Below are 20,712 nucleotides of genomic sequence, written 5' to 3'. Positions count from 1 at the left end.
GAAAGTCAAAAAGGATGAACTGAGGCACAGGGACTATTAATAGAGCCAGAACACAGAATGTCCCTGTCATAGATTCCTGGTCCCACTTTGAAAAATCTAACTTTTATCTCTTTGTTAAAGCTAAGGTGAAAATGGCAATAAAAAAAGTTTTAATTGCCAGCTTTTCTGGAGATAAAAAAACCCCAGAATTTAGAGGATACTCACATGATTAAGCAATTCCTTAAGTTTCCCCATGTTTAAAGAAGTTAAGGAATTTTAATCTGTGATTTATTTAATGACTGCAGACAAGAAACTCATCAGGTCCAAGCAAAATGTTAATATGACTGAAGAAACAGGCTCAATTTGAAAACAATTAGATAATTTGTTTGCAATCATTATGTAGCTCGGCAGGTAGGAGGTATGATAATAACACATGGTCAGGAAGCAGAGTTCCAGTTCAGCAGCATGAATCCTGAAATATGTCACAGGGTGCAATGTCTTCCACTGCTACAACATTCGTGCTGGCAGCTAAAGGGGACTGACGGTCTCTTAAAGACAGGACAGAAAGTTTTCAGCTGTCAGCTGGCTTCCTGGCAACATGTTTCATAATCAAAGTAGTTTATAGGTGAAAATGTGAAAAAGAAAACATTAGGCAAACATACTGATGCAACATAGCTTTAATGACAGGGAAGCACAGGATACGCGGTGAAGAAAGTCACGCAGAGCACAAAGGACATTTCCCTGGGCTTTGGGAGGTGATGCAGCTCCACACATGCTAGCAAAGTCGATCACTTGGCCATCACCGGGTTGCAGCTTCCCCTGCCAGGCCAGCACAGCCCAGGGCTGCTGGAGCAGGAGACGTTGCCCCTTCAGAAACAACCGGAGCTACAGCTTCCTCCGCCAAATCTCCTGTAACTAGAGTAGCCCCCACCACTCTGAGAGCTCCCCCCACCAAAGCACCGGCCTCCTCCCAAGGAGCCCCCACCATAGGAGCTGCCTCCTCCACAGGAGCCCCCAAAGCCCCCACCATAGGAGCTGGAGCCAAAGGATCTTCCGCCTCTGTATGAGCTCCCAAATGACCTGCTTCCTCCATACGAGCCCCCCATTCCTAGGGAACTGCCACCTCCGTACGAGCCCCCCATCCCCAGGGAACTGCCCCCACCATATGAGCCACCCATCCCTAATGAACTGCTTCCTCCATATGAACCCCCAGAACCAAATGAACCCCCTGATTCAACAGAGCCCATTGGCCCCGAAAACCCCCCAATGGGTGATGGGAACGAGGTGCCCACGAAGCTCTCCTGAGGGCAGGAGCTGAGGATGGGGCCTGGGAAGGTGATGACCACGGGCGGTGCGTAGACCACAGCACGAGAGTCCCCACAGGAGGTGACGCAGGGCTGGCTCCAGGCATTAGCACATGGCTCTGGGCAGGTGACCTCGCAAGGTGAGGAGCATCTACTGCTCATGAGCTGGCCTCCTGAAGACATCTTTTGTGATGCAGACAAACCTGCAGCAGCAGATAAAGCATAAGTACAATGCCCAAATGCCAGAGGGAAAAAACTTGCTCTGACGTCTTTCGCGAGCATGAAAAACGCGTGGAAGAAGAGCATTTATCTCTTTCATGCGTTTTTCTGAACATGCATGCACTGACACCTGATACTTCCGAAAGTACTTTCTGCTGCTCTAGAAATACTGGTAATCATGGAGAGCAAAGCCAAACTCCATGTGTCTTGGGAAGCAGCTTATCTGCAAGATTTTTTTGGATTATAATACATGGCTCTGGAGCTAACTGACATTATTGAATTGATCCAAGTTCCTGTGAATATCCAGTCTTATAATTCATCAACTGTGTCTACAAAGGCATACATTTAAATGACTATAAAAATTAATGTATAACAAAAGGCAAACAGCATTGCTTAGCAGAAAATGCTTACATTTTCTGCAGAGAAGTCAGTCAGTCCTCAGTTAAATACTGAAAATATTTTCCTAATGATTCATATAGAGAATGAAGGAGATCCAACTCACCAGGTCTGGAGAAGTGTAGATGAAGAGCTGTCGTTGACGAAATCGAAGCATTCAGAGCGCTCTTATATACCTCTTCAGACCACCAGTGGGATGTGAGCCATGCTTTGTGCAAGAGCTTCCTACGCATTGCCAGACTATGTTTTGCTGTATGCATTAGTTCTTTAATTGTTCTAATTGTTCTCTTAGGTGATGTGATCACAACTTTATTCTTAATTCCAAGTCATGTTACAAGCATTACACACCTTGTGTTTTGTTTTATACTTTGACCCTGACAAAGGGTCACCTAGCAGCTGATATTGTCCCTGGCCCTCACTGAAGTTGAAACTGGAATGAGTATAGATGCATGTGGGGGTTATATCAAGCTGATAAACAGGTTTCATACACAATATTCCACTTTTCTTCTTCAAAATCTCTGTTGCAAACAGTTAGGTGGTTAATAGAAGTGCTACTGCTTGCCAGTGGTGCTGAAATATGAGAAACAGCAACAGTGCCCAGGGTTCTTCATGTAAATTGATATTTCTCAACCCAACTGTAGGAAACGAGGAAGATTCACACTAATTTAGGAGTTAACGAAGAACTGCTGACTAGCAAAACTGTCAAATCAAGGGCTGCCCACTGATGCCTGACAGAACTCGTTTGCCTTCTGATGCAAGATCTTAACCATATAAGCTCCCTGTGTTCTATTTTCTAATTGGGCTTGAAAACACCAGAAATCTCGTGACATAAATGATATAAACATGAAATAAACATTATAATGGTATAAACATTAAACATAGAATGATAAGTAGAACAGGCTGAAACCCCAGCCATTTAGATTCTATAGACTGCAGTTGCTTTCCTCCCACAGCTATGACTGAGAGTCAAAATCTAGCATTACTTGAGTTTGCTTTGATATAGAAACAAAACATTTAAGTTGGGTGTTTGATATCACTGACACTAACCTGCATGATGTTTGTTATAACCGCACAAAAATATTGATCACATCCAGTGTTCTCACTACAATTCTGATTATTGATAAAGGAAATTTTGCTTAGAGATATCTCTTCCTATTTATGCACTCTTATCTCTGTCTCCTAATATCTGAGGCTTTTAAGTACTAGTCCAGGAATACTGCTGTGGCTTTCTTGATAAAAATAGTCCTTGCCATTCTTAAGATGCTGTTATTTTGTTTTAGGTTAAATTGTCTTTATACACTCTACATGCATCCATTCCATATCCAAAAAGACTTTATTTTTTCTCAAATGATGCCTCCTGGACAACAGCAGCGTGTCTTGCTATAATACTGCAGGTGTCCTGAAATGTGACAAAAGGAGAAGGATGATAATAAAATTACTACATGGTGCTTCTTGCACTTACTTGGATGACAGTGGGCATTTGATTAAGCACTTTGGTAAGCAGTTACTTGGGTGGATGTTAAACAGGAAGAAAAAATGACCTCTCCCATCTGAGGAACTATAAATTTGCAGTTTTCCCAACTTTGTGCAATTCTCAATTTAAATGGAATCTGCTGCAGAACAAAAAATATTTCTCCTGACAATGCCAAACTGATGTTTTCATCTTGCTTACAGGAAAGACTGATGCCTTTACCTGGCTAAGTAAATGGAGCTCAATTCACTACCACTGCAATTCAAATGAGGTCAGGAGATGGCACTAGTCATAAAATGGATATAAAAACTATTTAAGGATTAAAGTAAGACAAAGGGCGTGTTGCGCATGTTGTATGATGTGGAGCTGATTTACTAATCATTATCAGTTATCAAAACAATTATTACAATTAGAAGTAGCTTATTCAGCAAAATGTTTTGCTGGCTAACTATTATGCCCCATGTACAGAAGTGCGTTGCATATCGTGGTAGCAGTCTGAAGAGGTATATAAAAGCACTGCATTTCCTCCAGGTTCACCAACAACTTCTCCTCAGTCTGTTTTTTTTCCGTGAGCCTGGTAAGTACTTTTTCTTTTAAGTTCCTTTATACTAACTGGGATGTTGCTATCAGTGTTTAACTGGGGAATGAATTCTATGTCAGTATTCTGCAATGATCAGCAATATCAGTTTTGTTTTATTTCTTAAGCAGATAAGTTTTTTGTAGCCATTCAGCAGTAACCATTGGTAGATGCAGATCTTAAAATGTGAGGCTGTGTTCTTCCAAACCACAAAAGGAAAGTGTCAATTAAATCCTGTTAATTTAATAAGGAGGTTACAACTTAACAACATACAGCTTGGCATTTATTAAAATATGCGTGTATATACAGACACACACACACATATATGGCAAGAACCACTGTTGATTTCTGTTTATAACTACAGGGTCTGTCAAACCTGTTTCCAAAAGAACCCAATAGCTGAGATGAATAAATTAGTGATTTGTCCTTAACAGAACTCGAGGTTAGTGGTGGAAGACAATAACATATGGTACCAGAATGAAGACAGGCTAAAGATGCTTTAGAAAGGTATATTCCTTACTGACTGCAAGAGAAGTTGTATCTGTGTCTATATTATTTAGCTTTAACCTCACTGAAGAACAGTATTTCAGACTGGAGTAAGGTTAGATATCTCCACAAGAGTAGTTCTCATATTTATAAGAAAATAATCCCTTCTATCAGGAAACATACAGCTTGTACCATCAAGGAGATTGCATAAAGGCACAGAGCTGCATATACATTTTACTTTTACTCCTTAACCCATGCTGCAGGTTTGTCTGCATCACAAAAGATGTCTTCAGGAGGCCAGCTCATGAGCAGTAGATGCTCCTCACCTTGCGAGGTCACCTGCCCAGAGCCATGTGCTAATGCCTGGAGCCAGCCCTGCGTCACCTCCTGTGGGGACTCTCGTGCTGTGATCTACCCACCACCCGTGGTCATCACCTTCCCAGGCCCGATCCTCAGCTCCTGCCCTCAGGAGAGCTTCGTGGGCACCTCGTTCCCATCACCCATTGGGGGGTTTTCGGGGCCAATGGGCTCTGTTGAATCAGGGGGTTCATTTGGTTCTGGGGGTTCATATGGAGGAAGCAGTTCATTAGGGATGGGTGGCTCATATGGTGGGGGCAGTTCCCTGGGGATGGGGGGCTCGTACGGAGGTGGCAGTTCCCTAGGAATGGGGGGCTCGTATGGAGGGGGTAGTTCATTTGGCTCTGGGGGCTCATATGGAGGAAGCAGGTCATTTGGGAGCTCATACAGAGGCGGAAGATCCTTTGGCTCCAGCTCCTATGGTGGGGGCTCCTTGGGAGGAGGCCGGTGCTTTGGTGGGGGGAGCTCTCAGAGTGGTGGGGGCTACTCTAGTTACAGGAGATTTGGCGGAGGAAGCTGTAGCTCCGGTTGTTTCTGAAGGGGCAACGTCTCCTGCTCCAGCAGCCCTGGGCTGTGCTGGCCTGGCAGGGGAAGCTGCAACCCGGTGATGGCCAAGTGATCAACTTTGCTAGCATGTGTGGAGCTGCATCACCTCCCAAAGCCCAGGGAAATGTCCTTTGTGCTCTGCGTGACTTTCTTCACCGCGTATCCTGTGCTTCCCTGTCATTAAAGCTATGTTGCATTCAAACTCAAACTTCTTTTTTTTTTTTTTCCCCTTGTAACTCTTGTTTTCAAGTAATCTTTTGGGTAATTCAGCAAGAGCCCTGTGAAATCTGTGAGTGTCCTGGTGGAGAATCTGGCCTCTTTATCACACTGTCACATTGTGTTTGATGGGGAGAACACAAATTTTGCACCACATCCTTCAGTATTTGCTAGTAGTGTCACCTGGCATAGAATCAAACTGGTAAATCAGCTGACACCTTCCTAGAAATATGACCTAGTGGCAGACATGCTCCTCCTGAAAACAGGAACATACAATATCAGTTTTAGTTAATTGTAACATAATAATTCTTTCATGTGAAGGGCTTTGGTTTTTAGATTTTTCTTAAAGAAACACTGAATATTTACATTTGTGTGCACACATGTCCTTCAGCTCTCTCTTAGTGCTCCTTGCTCCTCTTAATTGTTATGAAGATACTTCCCTGTAACATGACTCATCCTTATGAATCTTGTTGGTCTACTCTGCTGACTAACATGAAGCACATAGAGGCATCTGTGTAAAACCTAATGTGAATAAGAGAAAAGACAAAAACGGAAATACAAAATTAAGACATATGATTTGCTGCTGTCTCTTCTATGCCTATGAAGGTCTGGAAGGCAATGGAGAGAAAAGCAAGGCAAAAGCAATAAGTCCTTACAGACTTCACCTGCCTAGTGAAAGCAACAGTGGCAGGAAGGTGAATCACAGATCTCTGCACAGATTTTGAGGTCATGGAAAGAAAGTCTTATGATGCCAAAAGGAGCTATACTAGCTAACTCGAAGCTAGGTCTATTGTGTTTATAAGAATTGTAGACAAAATTTTAATGTCAATATAGACATAACTGTACAGTTTATTACGTAATTATATAGCCTTCAATATATTTTTTTAAAATTTAATCAGAAACCTTGTGATACATTCTTTTCTCTTGGCATGTGTGCACATAGGTTATCTTTCGCCACTATTTGTGGTATTCTATCAATTGGAATGAAAACATGGAAGCGACAAATTTTGAGACTGGGTGCTGGTGCCACATCACACTTTAAGTCACAACAGATATCTTTTATTCTCGTGCCTACAGATTTTTTGGCCAGGAGGCATCTTCTGGACAATATGAACCAGAAAATATTACCCAGTACTTTCTCTTAACTCCATAATTTGTCTTTAACCTATCATACACCTTTTGACTGAACACCCACTTTTGATTTAAAGTCAATAAGGAATCACTCATCTCTGCTAAATTATTCCTATAGTTAATTATAGTTATAATTAAATGCTTGCACGTTATTCCTTCTCTAATTACAGTGTTTCCTAATTAGAGAAATCTCCCCCCACCGCCCTTGCGGTTACTTGCATTTGTTTAAATGTCTTCTTGGTCTTATTTCACAGAAACTATCCAGCACATTTGATTTGTTTATCTTAGAGAGGCTAATAAGAAGGAATCTAAAATCTTAAAACATTACTTCAAGGAGAACGGCAATAAAATCCCCTTTATTCAGTGGAAGAACAGGAGATGAAGTCATCATCTTAAATTGTAATAAAGATGACTGAGATTAGTTTTAGGGAAAAATACACCCCACTTTCCAATTGCAGGAGCAGCCAGGTGTTGACAGATTTGCAAGTAAGATGATGGAATCCCAGTACTGGAACACTTTTAAGAACAGCTTAGACAATTTTTTTCCAGGAATAATTCAGAGGAGTCTATAAGTTGGGCAACCTCACCAATTCTCTTCCACAATGATTTCCTAGAATTCTGTTTTTCCCAAATGATTTTTTTTTCAGTCTTTGGCATTGCTCAGCACTGTTTTTGAAGAATTTTCACCTTCTAAAGCAATTCATATTCATTTCATTTAACTGTTCACAACAGCATTTGCTACTTCACCAGTTTGAAGTCTGAAATCTTTTACCAACAGCAATTGTACAATTAATTACTTATCACTGATTTTATACATGTAAATAAATAAATATGTATAAGAGAATAAATACATATATGCATGTGAAAGTTGGGCTCACTCAAAAGCTCCCTCTGGAGCTGCTCTGGCTAAGTGAGCTCATGCCTGCCAGAAGGGTGAGAGTGGCTCCTCCTGCAGCCCTGCTCCTGCCATGGGGCTTCGTGGGAAATGCTTCTGAGTCAGAAACATAGCAAAAAATGAACACCTGAAACTGGAAATGCCTCTTAGACAGCCAAATACAGGGCAAAAGCTATGGGAGGATGCTGCCATGAGAGCTGAGCGTTAGCAAGAGTGCAGGAGGAGTCATGGCAAAAATTGCCTGGCAGGATTGGCACTGCTGAAGGGAGCTGGAGATGAATGCCAGCCACTCCACACTTTTCCAAAGCTGCTAGAGGTTGATGTGTTGGGCTGCACCTATAAGAACAGCATCTGACAGGTACTATTCAAATCAGCTCTCAGCAGCACGTCTCATCTCCCCTGCATAGCTCCAGAACAGTGGGTAAAAGTTAGGTGTAGCTCTGGCTGGGTAGCAGTTCTGGTTGTCACCATGATCGTGGGACCTGCCAGCCCAAACAATGTGTGCATGCACACATCGAACAGTTTCTGGGTTCATTTCACCTCCCTCATTTCTGTGCATATACAGCATTTTTTGCTTATTATTGTTGCAAATCCTATGCTATCAATTATCTCTTGGAAGCAGAGTGATTTTGGAGGATCCTCTTGGCAAGAACACTTACTGGAAATGTTCTGAGGAAATGCTTTCAGGTAGTTTTGCAAACACCCACTAATGTTTTATCTATCCAAAGTATTGTGGCACTATGATGTTAATAACAGGCTGCCAGTATTAAACTCCAGAGTATTGAATCATAGCGTCACTTTAAAATATACATGTCAGGGCCACCCATGTGATTCTCTGAATCAGGCAATGACAAACACCTTGGGAATTTGGATCCCTTTGGGTATTTTTGATTAAAAGCCAGGTCTGCATTTGTTATCCTGATCACACTATTTAAAACAAGTTGGCCAAATATTCATGTTTCCAAATCAGGGCGTATTTGTTGATTTAGATAGTATTATACTTATCACCTGAGGGTTTGGGTCTGTGCTTCAAACATGGCAGGAATTGCTGCTTCATGACAGCAGGTCAAGTTGGGCAAAAATCGGTACTGTAACTCTCAATCCTCTGTATCACTGAAGCCCTCCTGAGCAATCTTAAATAAATCAGTTGCTCCTCTTTTTCCTGGCCCACTTGTATGTTAAACAGTGAATGATCATCTTTGCTTGCTTTGCCAGAGCATTGTTCACTTACCGTGAGTTTCCCACAGCACTCTTCTCCACGCTCATAAGTATTTTTCTGATGCAGCTGTGACCATAACCACTGTGAAAGGGATTCTGGATAGAGTGATTTATTCCAAACCAGACTGAGCAATTCCTGGATCCCTCTCACCATCCCACTTTAACCAAAATGAGCTTTCTCCCCCTACGTTTCTTTCTGGGCTTGGCCAGGGATCATACTGCAGAGGAGGAGACCTCTCATGCTAAACTGTGGCTACGGCTGCCAGGTCAAGCCCTCACTCTGTTTTATATTCTTGCCTTGGAAGAGACTGGAACATCAAATGAGGAGCCAGGCCACCATGGGCAATGCTGTACTCTGCTAGGAGTGTCTCTCCAAGGCAATCCTGACACTACAGTCATGCAGTGACTACAGTTTCTATAAACATGTCCTAACAAGCTTTAAACTAGCAAGCACACTTACTTCTAATACTAGGTTAGGCTCTTATGCATTCTTGGAGGTCATGATGTTAAGCAAGGAAAACAAACTCCTGTTTTCTAAGGAACTGCATGGATGAGTCCTGCAGAACCTCTGACCAGCTGCAGCACTGACAGGGCTCCAGTGCAAGCCTGAGTTCAGTCCTGAGGGCTGCCTTCGCACCGTCAGGGCTGCAAGAGAGGGTTTGATGCTTAAAACCATGAAATGAAAGGAATCCGGGGACAGGACTGTGCAAGTCACGTGCTGGTGAGAATAGGGTAATCAACACAAACAGTAAGCAAAACAATTACTGTAATTACATGTCAAATTTTGTTTGGGGAGTAATGGAACCTAACGCACAAATATGACGTTATTTTCTTGCATCAGCCTGGTGGTCCAGGAAGGTATATAAAACCATTCATGATTCAGAAACCTTCCAGCAGGTTCTCTTGACTTCTCCTCGGTGAACTGAGTAAGTTGGATTCTGATATAACTTCTTCTTCCTAAAAAAAAAGAAGTATCATTTTTTGAAATCTTTGTGTTTACCTCAGGGATGAATTTTGGATTAATATTCTTCGATTCTGTACAATATTGAGGAGTTTATTTTCATGAAAGAGTCATTTGCTAATTATTCATTCAGAGGCACTGATGGATTGAGGTTTAAAAATACATTTGAAATCTAGATAATATTAACAACATCTACTTCCATTACTTTATGGAAATTTAATGCATATAGCCTTTAGGTAACCTTAAAATATCTTAGCCAGCAGTATACATCTGGCAGTGGTTTTCTGACCTTGTGGCTTCCAATTTTTATCTAATCTTGGACAGAGGTATCATGTATAAATAGTGAGATAGGCCATATAAACAATGAGATAGTGAGATAGCTGCAGTCACCTTTCAGACTGGAGCCGGATATTAGGACACAACGTCTCTGTGGATGTAGCCCTACAGAGTTCCTGGTGTGACTTTGGAAATGCCCCACCTGGGACCCTCTTGGGCACTCACTATCAGTCTGAATGGCCAGAGCTCTGCTAAATCATCTGTCAGTACAGCTGTGCAGAAGAAATGGGAACCCAGAAAATGTCTACTTAAGGTGCATATTCCTTGGGAAGTTGTTTTGGGTGTTTTTGTTCTCTTTATGCAAAGCAGTGGTCTTATGCAAACATTCCACAGGCTGTGTAAGAATATATTATGCACTATAAATGCTTTGTACTTCACATTATGTGTTCAGGTCTGTTTTTCAGCTCTCCGTTTTCTCTGGCTTTATTTCTGCTGAGGGATTTGCAGGTCAAGTCAAGAACATAGAATTAATTGATGTAGTAGAATGAAAGAGTGGGAACCTGAAGGTAGTGTCTAGATTAGGGTTTAAGGTCAGAAGTTCAGGTGAATAATGAGTATTTTGGCATTGTGTCTAAAACAAGAAAAGAAAAAAAATATCCAAGAAAAATTGCTTGAGTCAAACTGAGCCCCACCCAGGCTTTTCTAATATGTAGCTCAGTTAGACAAAAAATAAGTAATCACCTTGTCTGAAACTGAAATATTCCATTTAATTTGAAACAACAGATTAACTAGCTCCTTCATGTGTTGCTTTGATTTGGAATTTGGATAAGTTTGGAATGACATCCTGAAATGTAGTTTTAAGACATTTTCCAAATTATCTTCCCACTCTTCAATTTATTTCAAAAGAAAGAAGGAAGGTGTAGAATTCAGTCCAGGTTTATGAACAGTTTTACTCCCTCTGAAATTTAAATTTAGGGGGTCTGCTTTCAGGTTTTTGCTGGGCTTCAGCTTTTTCCTTGTGATCTTGCAAAAGGATCTTATTTGTTGAATCTTCTAAGCAAGCCTGATACTAAATATGGTGTATTAAAGCCACGTGCTACAAACAAACTGCGCTAAAAACCATAGTATTTGGTATGCTTATGGAATCGACTCCCTCATGTACAACATAGGGATTATATACCTCTTTCTGCTCTTTGTCTGCTTAGCCCAGAGAATATGTAAATTTGATAGAGTAAAACCTCTCGTGTTTTCCATTTCTACAACTCTTGGTGCTGTGTTACCCTAATTTTACTGAATTCCACCTCTGGAGTCCAAACTACATAGAAGAAAGCAGATGATATATAAGCAGCAGCCCTAAAGAGGTTGTTTGCTGTCTGCAGGAAGGAATTGGGTTCTGAAAGGCCCTAGAGGAGAAGAGCAAAGCAAAGCAGAACAGGATGGATGTCAATCTATCTAACAACTTGTGTCTCTTCAGGGTTCTCCTTAGCTTAGCTCAAGTGTTGATCCTGTCCTACTGGCTCCTTTGGTTTTATATTTACTGCTTCCTGTACCTTGCAGGTCTACAGCACAGCTCAAAGATGTCCTGCGAGAAAACTCTGTGCACTGAGCCATGCTCTGTCCCGTGTGACGTGAAATGCCCCGAGCCCTGTGCCACTGCCTGCAATGAGCCCTGTGTCATCACCTGCCCAGATTCCCGCGTGATTATATTCCCACCTCCTGTGGTTGTGACCTTCCCAGGACCCATCCTCACCACCTACCCGCAGGAAACTATTGTGGGCTCCACGGAGTCAGCCGAGCTGGCTGGGTCCTTAGAGTCGGCCGTGGGGATTGCTTCGGCGCAGAAGGGTGCTGAGTGCGTAGAGCCTTGCATCGATCGGTGTGCCCCGCAGCTCGTGACAAAGTGTGAGCCCCAGTGTGTTCCTCAGTGTGCTGCCCAGTGCGCTCCCCCGTGCGCTCCCCAGTGTGTGCCAGAGTGCTCCTACACCTATTCCACCCACTGGAAGCATCCTTGCCAGAGGGGCTTCTGTAAGAAGATCTAATCAGCTTAAAACAAAGAATAGTCATGGGAAAAGAGCAAGCAAAGATATGAAAGAATATGGCATGTGATTTAGAGGCATGGCTACTGGAGAGGGAAGCACCCCTGAAAACCAGGACCCTACATTTAATTCCTATATAGCGCTTTAGCTTAGATTAATGCTTTCTTTATTCTTGTGGCTTTGCATCTTATGTCTGCGCTTTTAACTTTCTCCACCCAGTTTGACATTGACCATGGTTTTAAAACAAAGCACACATAGGGATTTGATGGTCAGACTCAGCAAGAGTGAGGAAGGTGAACATGTCGATGAAATGTGTCACACTGGAATGGGTAATTGGTTTTAGCTTTTTTTATCTCTAGAAATATGCTCTTTCTAGTCTGCATTATTCTTTCTGCAAATGTTTACTCCACTTTGCATCTACATTAAAATGCTGCTGCATCAAACCATTGGCCTGAATCTCCTTTTTCCTCTGCTACTTATTTGCAATGCTCTCTTGGTGACACTCAGCCTTGTATAGAGGAACAGAAGATGGCTTGGACACTCTTCCTAGACCACTCAAAACATCACGCTCAAGTAAAATTAAGGATTTGGTTCTGCTCTGCAGGCCCCTGTGTGAAAACGGTATGTCAGTTGTAAAATCCAGGTTGCAGTCTGGAAACCAGTGAGCAGAAGCCCCATTCACAGAGAAACATGGTTCTGCATTTTCTAGTTATATACCTCTAGATTATGGCAAAATGTATATTTTTAGAGTATCCTGTTCTAGAGTGTCCAGAAACTCATAACCAGTCCTATTTGGAGGCCTTCTTTTCTATAAACAAACTGAACTGAGACAGGTTCAAGATATTCTTCATATTTCTGCATCAAAACTCTTCCAGCCTGCTTTTGCAAAGAACTCTTTTTCACATGTAAGTGTTAACAGTCACATGTGGACCTGGAGCACCAGTTTCTTACTTGCTGCTGGATGTCCTGGTCAAAGCCCCAGGTACCTACGTCTCCCTGGCTGGTGCCAGCAGTGGATCCCTCTAGGCAGACGCCATTTAGGACATCAGGTGTGTCCTGCTGATGCCAAGCACTTTCAGATGCTGTTTTTATGCTAAAGATTATGTTAATGTCATTCTTCCATAATGGTTATGTACATATGTTTGCTTATTTAACTCACGGTCTTTTGGTGCCTAAGAAATACCATGTCATTCTTGCAATTATACCCACCCAGAAATATCCCAAGACTTCCGCAGAACAAAGGGAGTCAGGGTGCTTCACAAACATGCACTGATGTATTACACATATAAAGTGGTATGTTAATATAATGTTAATAGTATTTTACTTGGGGTACATTCCCCAAGACTCTGTAATAACTCATTTGGAAAAAAAGGTCGTGATTTCACACACGTTTATCTCCATATCTTCTCAGGATATTTTTTTCTAGTAAACTGATGATTTTCATTATAAAGTTGCTTTTCTTTTGTTTTACGACAATACCTTTCATGTCAAAGATCAAGACATAGGGCTGTTTCCAATCAGCCCAAGGTTAAGAGAGGGGCTCACAAAATACATTTGGACCCCTCATCTCAGTAGTTCCAGAAGTGCAAGTTCATTCTCCAGGTGACCACATTTTAAAACAAGCTGGTTTTTTAACATTTAAAAAACCTAAACAAACTAGTTTTTATCCCTCTGTTGAGTAGAGTTTGGTAGTTCAAAGAGCTAAAAACCCAGCAGCCTAAGTGTTTTATTAGGGAAACCACTCAGATAGCAACTGTGTCAAGCCGCAAGCTATCAGGCTAGAAAAAATTAATGCTGCGTGTTCACAACTAGCAACCTTGTCTCCCCAGCTCCCCATCACAAACCCAACTAATCCTAGAGGTTAAACAAATTGGGTATTTGAGGAGAGCGGTAAACACTGGAAAACAGGAAAACCTGATGTATTGGCTTTGTGTGGCAAGGTTTTGGTAGCAGGGGGGGTTACAGGGGTGGCTTCCGTAAGAAGCTGCTGGAAGCTTCCCCTGTGTTCGAGAGAGCCTATACCAGCCGACTCTAAGACGGACTCGCCGCCGGCCAAGGCTGAGCCAACCAGTGATAGTGGTAACACCTCTGTGATAACATTTTTAAGAAGGAAAAAAGTTGGGACAGATGAAAATGGCAGCCGGAGAGAGGAGTGAGAACATGTAAGAGAAACAACCCTGAGGACACCAAGGTCAGTGAAGAAGGAGGGGGAGGAGATGCTCCAGGCGCCGGAGCAGAGATTCCCCTGTAGCCCGTAGTGAAGACCATGTGAGACAGGCTGTCCCCCTGCAGCCCATGGAGGTCCACGGTGGAGCAGATATCCACCTGCAGCCCGGGGAGGACCCCACACCGGAGCAGGTGGGTGCCCAAAGGAGGCTGTGACCCTGTGGGAAGCCCGCACTGGAGCAGGCTCCTGGCAGGACCTGTGGATCTGTGGAGAAAGGAGCCCACGGACCAGGTTTTCTGGCAGGACTTGTGACCCCGTGGGGGACCCACGCTGGAGCAGTGTGCTCCTGAAGGACTGCACACTGTGGAAAGGACCCATGCTGGAGCAGTTCGTGAAGAACTGCAGCCCATGGGAAGGACCCACGTTGAAGAAGTTCATGGAGGACTGTGTCCCGTGGGAGGGACCCCACGCTGGAGCAGGGGAAGAGTGTGATGAGCCCTCCCCCTGAGGAGGATGAAGGAGCAGAAAATAACATGTGATGACTGTAAACCCCATCCCTGTCCCCCTGTGCCACTGGGGGGGTTTGGTAGAGAATCCGGGAGTGAAGTTGTGCCCAGGAAGAAGGGAGGGGTGGAGGGAAGGTGTTCTGAGATTAGGTTTTTTTCTCATTACCCTACTCTGGTTGATTTGTAATAAATTGAGTTAATTTTCCCCAAGCTGAGTCTGTTTTGCCCCTGACGGTAATTGGTGAGTGATCTCTCCTGTCCTTATCTCAACCCACAAGCTCTTTGTTATATTTTCTCTCCCCTGTCCAGCTGAGGAGGGGGAGTGATAGAACAGCTTTGGTGGGCACCTGGCATCCAGCCAGGGTTAACCCATCACACCTGAGCAATAAACCAGGTCTAGATAAACCACCAAAGCTACCATTGCAAAGATACTTGACAACAGCCAGGGACCCATCTTTCCATGGCTGGGAAAGTCTGATGGGGCAATTAATAAATGTCTCCATCAGAGGATTTGGAGATTCCTCTTCATTCCCAGGTCCCTTCCCAGCCTGGGGGGAGGTGCTCTGGGGCAGGCTGGTCTCTCCAGCGGGGATGGGGGCAAGGTTCGTGGGGCTGCAGAACCCAGCTGGGATGCAGCTCTGGTTGCCCAGCTCCGTGCTGGGGCTGCTGCCCTCCTGTGGAATCAGCTCAGGCTGACTCAGATGCTGTTGTGAAGGCAACTCAGCAGGGACTGCAAAACCTATCTGCAAGTCTAGGTGCATGCTCCAGGCAGTTTAGGTACGTGCTCCTGGCCGAGGTCATCATGAACCAGACATTAAAGTGGCCTGGGTTGTTGTCTGGAGCCCTTGCTACCAATCGCAATCCCAGGAGAGCTGCTGGTATGCCACAGCCTCTGCAAAGTATTCGTCAATGCCTGTTGATGAAGATCAGCCCAGTGATAAGCCTGTGCCAGACCCTTCCCTTAATCTCTTTTTCTGTGTACACCATGAGACAGTTCCAAGTCTGCTGCCTATCACTTTCCCAGCTGTTTTGCTTTTCATCACTTTTTTGGTATCGCTAATGTTTTAGGGAAAGTAAGTAATCATTATGTCACTTTTTATAGAAAAGATAATTGCTGCCCTAAAGCTAAATGACTTGCTTCCATGGAGAAGCTTGGATCAGACTCAGCTGTTGCTATCTTTTGAAACGTCTAATATGAATTATAGTATTTCCTAAACACCATGGCTACGTTTTAATGTTTGTCTGTCCTGATATAAATGAAATAACAGACAGTTTGGACCTGGCAGCAAGAAAAAGCTAGACAAGTAAAGAAAAAAAAGATCGTTGGGAGGAGAATTGATTCAAATTTACAGTTGAGGTAGGGATGCTCAGTAAGTGACAAACTTTCAAAACAGCTTTTTAATTATGAAATCTTTGGAAAGTCTGGGCCCTGTGGATCTGTGTGGGGCCCCACAAAAGCCCCATGGGGTGAGCACAGAAACCTTCACCTTCATGTTACTCCTCTTCAAGGTTACCTGGCCCTGAGCAATGCACTTGGTTACCTGTGCCTATGTTTATTCTTTAGAACAGCTGTAATAAAATGCAATACAAAGACCAATACTGTGAATGTATTAAAAAGATTGGCAAGTATCAACAATTATTCCATTCTGAGCAAACAACATTTTCAAAGCAGTTAGGAATGTTTCACCACACATTTGGGCAAGTACAGTGCTCACAATGCCATATCCATCATCAAGATTTAATCTTTGCACATGAATCAGCCCTGCAAATCTTCAAGGCAATACTCTTTCGTTTCCAAAACCTGAGTCAGTAAGGCATGCTAATAAACCGAAAGATATTATTTTGCAAAGGTAATGCATAAGAGGTAGATCCTCCCATGATGCAAGTTACTATTCCCTTCCTGTAACAATTCTATGCCAGCCTACAATAGTCAACTACCACGCTCTAAAGTGGCATAAACAATAGATCTATGCCAAATAAGAAAGCTAGAGAGACCTGACTTGAAAATATTCTTTCAAACATGCACATCTGGAGCTGAACACCACCCAAAACCATATCTAACCACAACAAGTTCCATACATGTGGATCAAACCCTATTTGTGGATGGAGAAAAAGACATGGTGTAATTAACATGGAGAAGCCAGGATGGTGACAAAGTTCATGGTGATGGTGGCTGCACTTAATCGGAAAAGGTCAGGTTGGAGCTCTGCCCTGGAATTACTCATCATTCTTTGCCATAAAGAATATTTGTGTTTCTACGCTTAATCCACTCCTGTTTTTCTCTTTGTTGACCAGTTTGCTGCCAGTGCATCAAAACGACCTCTAGATTATGATGAGTCACTACAAAGATCCCTGGAGCAACAGCCTGGGAAAGTCTTGGGCTTGCTCAGAACAGGCATTTCAGGAGATGTTAACAATGATGGTTCTCTAACTGTGGTGACGTGCGGGGTTATTACCATCCTGGTAATTGCTGGAGTAAGACACCCCAGTGTTGACTAATCATTTCTCTTTAAAACATAACACTAGTGATGTTTCCCCAAGGAGGTTATGACTGAAAGCCTTAGAATTGGCGGTCACATTGTCAGTTAAACCAAAACTTTTTGACTTTGTTTTGGAGGCTTTTTTTTCAACTCCATGGGCCAAGCCCTCACCTAGGTATGCAGCTGAGAGGGTGGCTATGGCCAGGAGCCAGCAGTGGGGTGGAAGAAGCTGCACTGCATGTCGCTGCTGCCTGGAGGATGCTTCAATGTTGTACTTTGCTTTTCTCTAGCACTTTGGGAGGGTGTGCCAGGGTGTTTGCTTCTCTGACACTGTGGTGTTCTTGAAACTCAGCTAGGAAGCCCATTTAGCTTCCTGGGAATGAGATGAGGAGTGGGAAAGAGCTGTGAGACAATCAGAGGCTGAAGGCTCCCCATAATGACAGCTTGGGATCCTTCCCAGTGGTGACTCTATTCGGTTCTAATTGATGGGTGTTTGGAGGACAATAAATATGTTATTACAGAATTCATCAGTTCTGGCTCTTAGGCTTTCTTTAGAAGCCTTTGGTGCTGCACACAATTGCAGCATCTAGCCTGAGCTGTGGGTGTATGCCAGGACATTCCTGGGGTCCTGAGCCAGGGGCTATGCACCAGTGTGCCCATCCTGTTCTTTCCAAGGCATGCAGGGGGTCAGGGAGGGGGAGCTGGTTTGGTCTGATATGGAAGGACAATGCACATGTTCCCCATTATAAAACCAACTTCAGTTTCCCCTGGCAGCAGTCAGCAAACCATCATCAAAACTACTGGAAACTCATCCCTAAAGTTGTATTTTCATGCTATAAATTACTCATTTGTTATTGCTGCTGGCTCATAAGTGCTAGAGACCAAACCACTGACCAGAGGAAGCAGGACTGTTGAAGGGAAATGTTAGTAAAGGCACTGCTAATGCTGTTAAAGTCAGCTTTAAAAGGATTGGCATGAGCACTGTTTCTTAACAGCCACTGCTGTTCTTGCACCTATTAATTGTTAAATATAACTATCACTACTAGTTCTATAAATCTGTCTCCTGTAATTTTGCATACTATTATTTTATGCTTATAGGAAGTAAACCCCTCAGGAAAGGCAATGTCTCATGGCCTGCATTTGTGCAGTATCTGTTCCTTTAGGTTGTCCAAGATAACTGGAGCATCTAACAATTACTGGAATTTACAGGCTACATATTAAGGTAACAAGTCCATAAGTGCTAATCTGGAATTTTCTGCTGATTCCCCAGAAAGGTGTCAACCATATTGAAGAGTGGTCAGGAATTCACTCACTCCTGTCCATTATTTTTACTGTTTTATCATTACAGCTCCTTGCTGCATGTTTCAGGCTTACAGAGACTCAACTCTCTCTCCCCCAAAGAAGTCTTTCTGTGCTAAGTGAGACAAAATGTGGGAGGGATTTGCTTTAAGCACCTAATTTGGGGCTAAGCCAGACAGCTAGACTCCCTCTGTAGTCCAGTGAAAAGGAGGTTTTGGGACCTCCAATCTCTGGCTGCTCTTCTGCATTTTTGGAGGAATGTCCCACTCTCTCCACTGGCCGCAATGGCAAGTTTTTAACCAGCTTGGCAGGTTTTAGGTCAACGAGTCACAGGCCCCTCAAAGCTTCTGCCCTTGCAAAGATCTCTGCCTGCTGTGGTGGATGATTTTGTTACTTCTCTTTTAATTTCTCAGGTGATCACCACAGGAATGAGCCCAGGGCAGTAGCTGTTCAACTTGGGTGCTTGTAATTGGTGATGTTAACACACTCCCGGCACAGCACATGGTACCTCACCATCCTTATCTACTTTAGGGCTGACTGAAGGCAGCATCCCCATGACGTAAGGATAAAGGGTGATAACAAACGCACAGTTATCTTGGTTTGCAAAAATGACATGCTCACAGAGGCTTTGGTTGTGATAACCATGGTTATGAAGGTCTTGGCAGAGACCTTCCATTCTCCAGACACAAACTCTCCTGTCTTTTTCTCCCAGCCTTCGGATAAGGTCCATTGCCATGGTGGCTGTGAGTTGCACTGCTGACCCTGATGGGTGGGATAATACAGCTTTCTGAGCCGGCATTTTGCCATTTGATTTGGCAGGATGAAACAGAATGCCTTGCGTGTAGGCTGGGCAGCAGAAACATGCCTTGATGCAATTCGTTCCTCTCCTGTGTTTGTTTACACCCTTAACAATTTAAGCCCTGTCCTTTATGGCATAGGTTATGATTAAATTATGTGGGATGGTTATGATGAAGCTCTAGGCAACACTTATCTGGGTTGTTCTAATTTTTTTCACAGAATAAAGGACTTCAAAGCACCTCTGTGTGATTAACATGCTGTAGATACAGAGTTCTACTGTAATAAAATTAATGACACATTGCTGCAGTTTTAGATCTTGATAATGAGTAATAGTTTCGCTTTAAAACATGATCTTATTATCCTCCAAAGCAGACCCTTCATAGCTCTGCAGGTCGAGGTTATTTTCTTTGCCATAGAAGACAATTTTTTCCTCTGCTATACTAAAACCAAAGTCTTAAATTTATGAACCTACTGGTCTTTATATGGGGTAAATTTGCTCTGTCAATTGAAAAGATACCTAAGAGGATCACCCTACGTAAAATCTGGGCTTACATTGTTTAAAAAAGTTTGAAAACCAGCCTTGTAGTGTGCTAAATTAAGGTCTCCTAATCAAACATATATAGTACAAATGATATAAGCCCTCCTTTTCCGGTGACAACTTTGCTTGTTATTTCATTGTATAAAGAAGTTATAATTCTCCATAGAAATGGAGAGTCCACAGATTTATTTAGTCTCCAGCTCTGCTTCCAGCTGGAGGATTTGTATTTCTTCAACACATTGACCAAGGAATTCAAGCCAAAGTTTTCAAAATCTAATGAGGAATTTTGCACACTTTCTTTGAAAAGAAACGTTGTCAGCTACAACTAGCGATCATGAAGAAGCCTGCCTCAGTCAGTTGTCAGATGGGTCACTGTATGGGGCTCAGAACTAACAGCTAACCCTAAGAAAGATAATTACAGCACTTGAAGGAATGATCCAAGCAACAACATCTGATTTGCAAGTAAATGAGATAATCACCGACAAATAGGTCTTCTAGCCTCCAGGTAGTTGGAGGAATTGTATAAAAGCACTTGCAGCTCAAGGCTGTTTACCCACTTCTCCTAACTTTCTCTCATCAGTAGATCAAGTGAGTCTGATAGGACTTATTCTTTTGACTGTTACATCTTTAGTTTTGGCTTTGGTGTAAAGCTTTGTTACTCTCAGAATTGCTATAGCTGTCTGCTCTAAACAAGTGTCTACTGCAAGCAGCCTATTGTGGGCTTTTAATGTGGGACTTAGAGACCCATATGGGTTTTAGACACTTTGCATTGAGTAGGTGGGGGTGTAAATTCTCTCCTCTACTTTGTACAGTCTCACTATAGAAATACTTTGATACTGGAGGTTATTTTTTAGGA

At 43.0% G+C, this 20,712-nt stretch overlaps 3 long non-coding RNA genes across 3 annotated transcripts; 2 read left to right on the top strand and 1 right to left on the bottom strand.

Moving 5' to 3' along the window:
* Positions 1 to 638: 638 nt before the first annotated feature.
* On the bottom strand, positions 639 to 2,043 carry LOC138687402 (uncharacterized). The gene is made up of 2 exons (XR_011326595.1): positions 2,005 to 2,043; positions 639 to 1,486 (listed from the first exon to the last, which is right to left on the bottom strand). It is a non-coding gene; the product is annotated as an uncharacterized lncRNA (long non-coding RNA).
* A 1,861-nt stretch (positions 2,044 to 3,904) lies between these two features.
* On the top strand, positions 3,905 to 5,220 carry LOC138687403 (uncharacterized). Its single transcript, XR_011326596.1, has 3 exons — positions 3,905 to 3,946; positions 4,696 to 5,079; positions 5,116 to 5,220. It is a non-coding gene; the product is annotated as an uncharacterized lncRNA (long non-coding RNA).
* A 4,352-nt stretch (positions 5,221 to 9,572) lies between these two features.
* On the top strand, positions 9,573 to 12,896 carry LOC138687170 (uncharacterized). The gene is made up of 2 exons (XR_011326442.1): positions 9,573 to 9,721; positions 11,590 to 12,896. It is a non-coding gene; the product is annotated as an uncharacterized lncRNA (long non-coding RNA).
* The last annotated feature ends 7,816 nt before the right edge of the window (positions 12,897 to 20,712 follow it).

Source organism: Haliaeetus albicilla, chromosome 10, assembly GCF_947461875.1.
Source record: "Haliaeetus albicilla chromosome 10, bHalAlb1.1, whole genome shotgun sequence".
In the NCBI taxonomy this organism is placed as follows: Eukaryota; Metazoa; Chordata; class Aves; order Accipitriformes; family Accipitridae; genus Haliaeetus; species Haliaeetus albicilla.
This window is presented reverse-complemented; position numbering and strand designations above follow the sequence as displayed.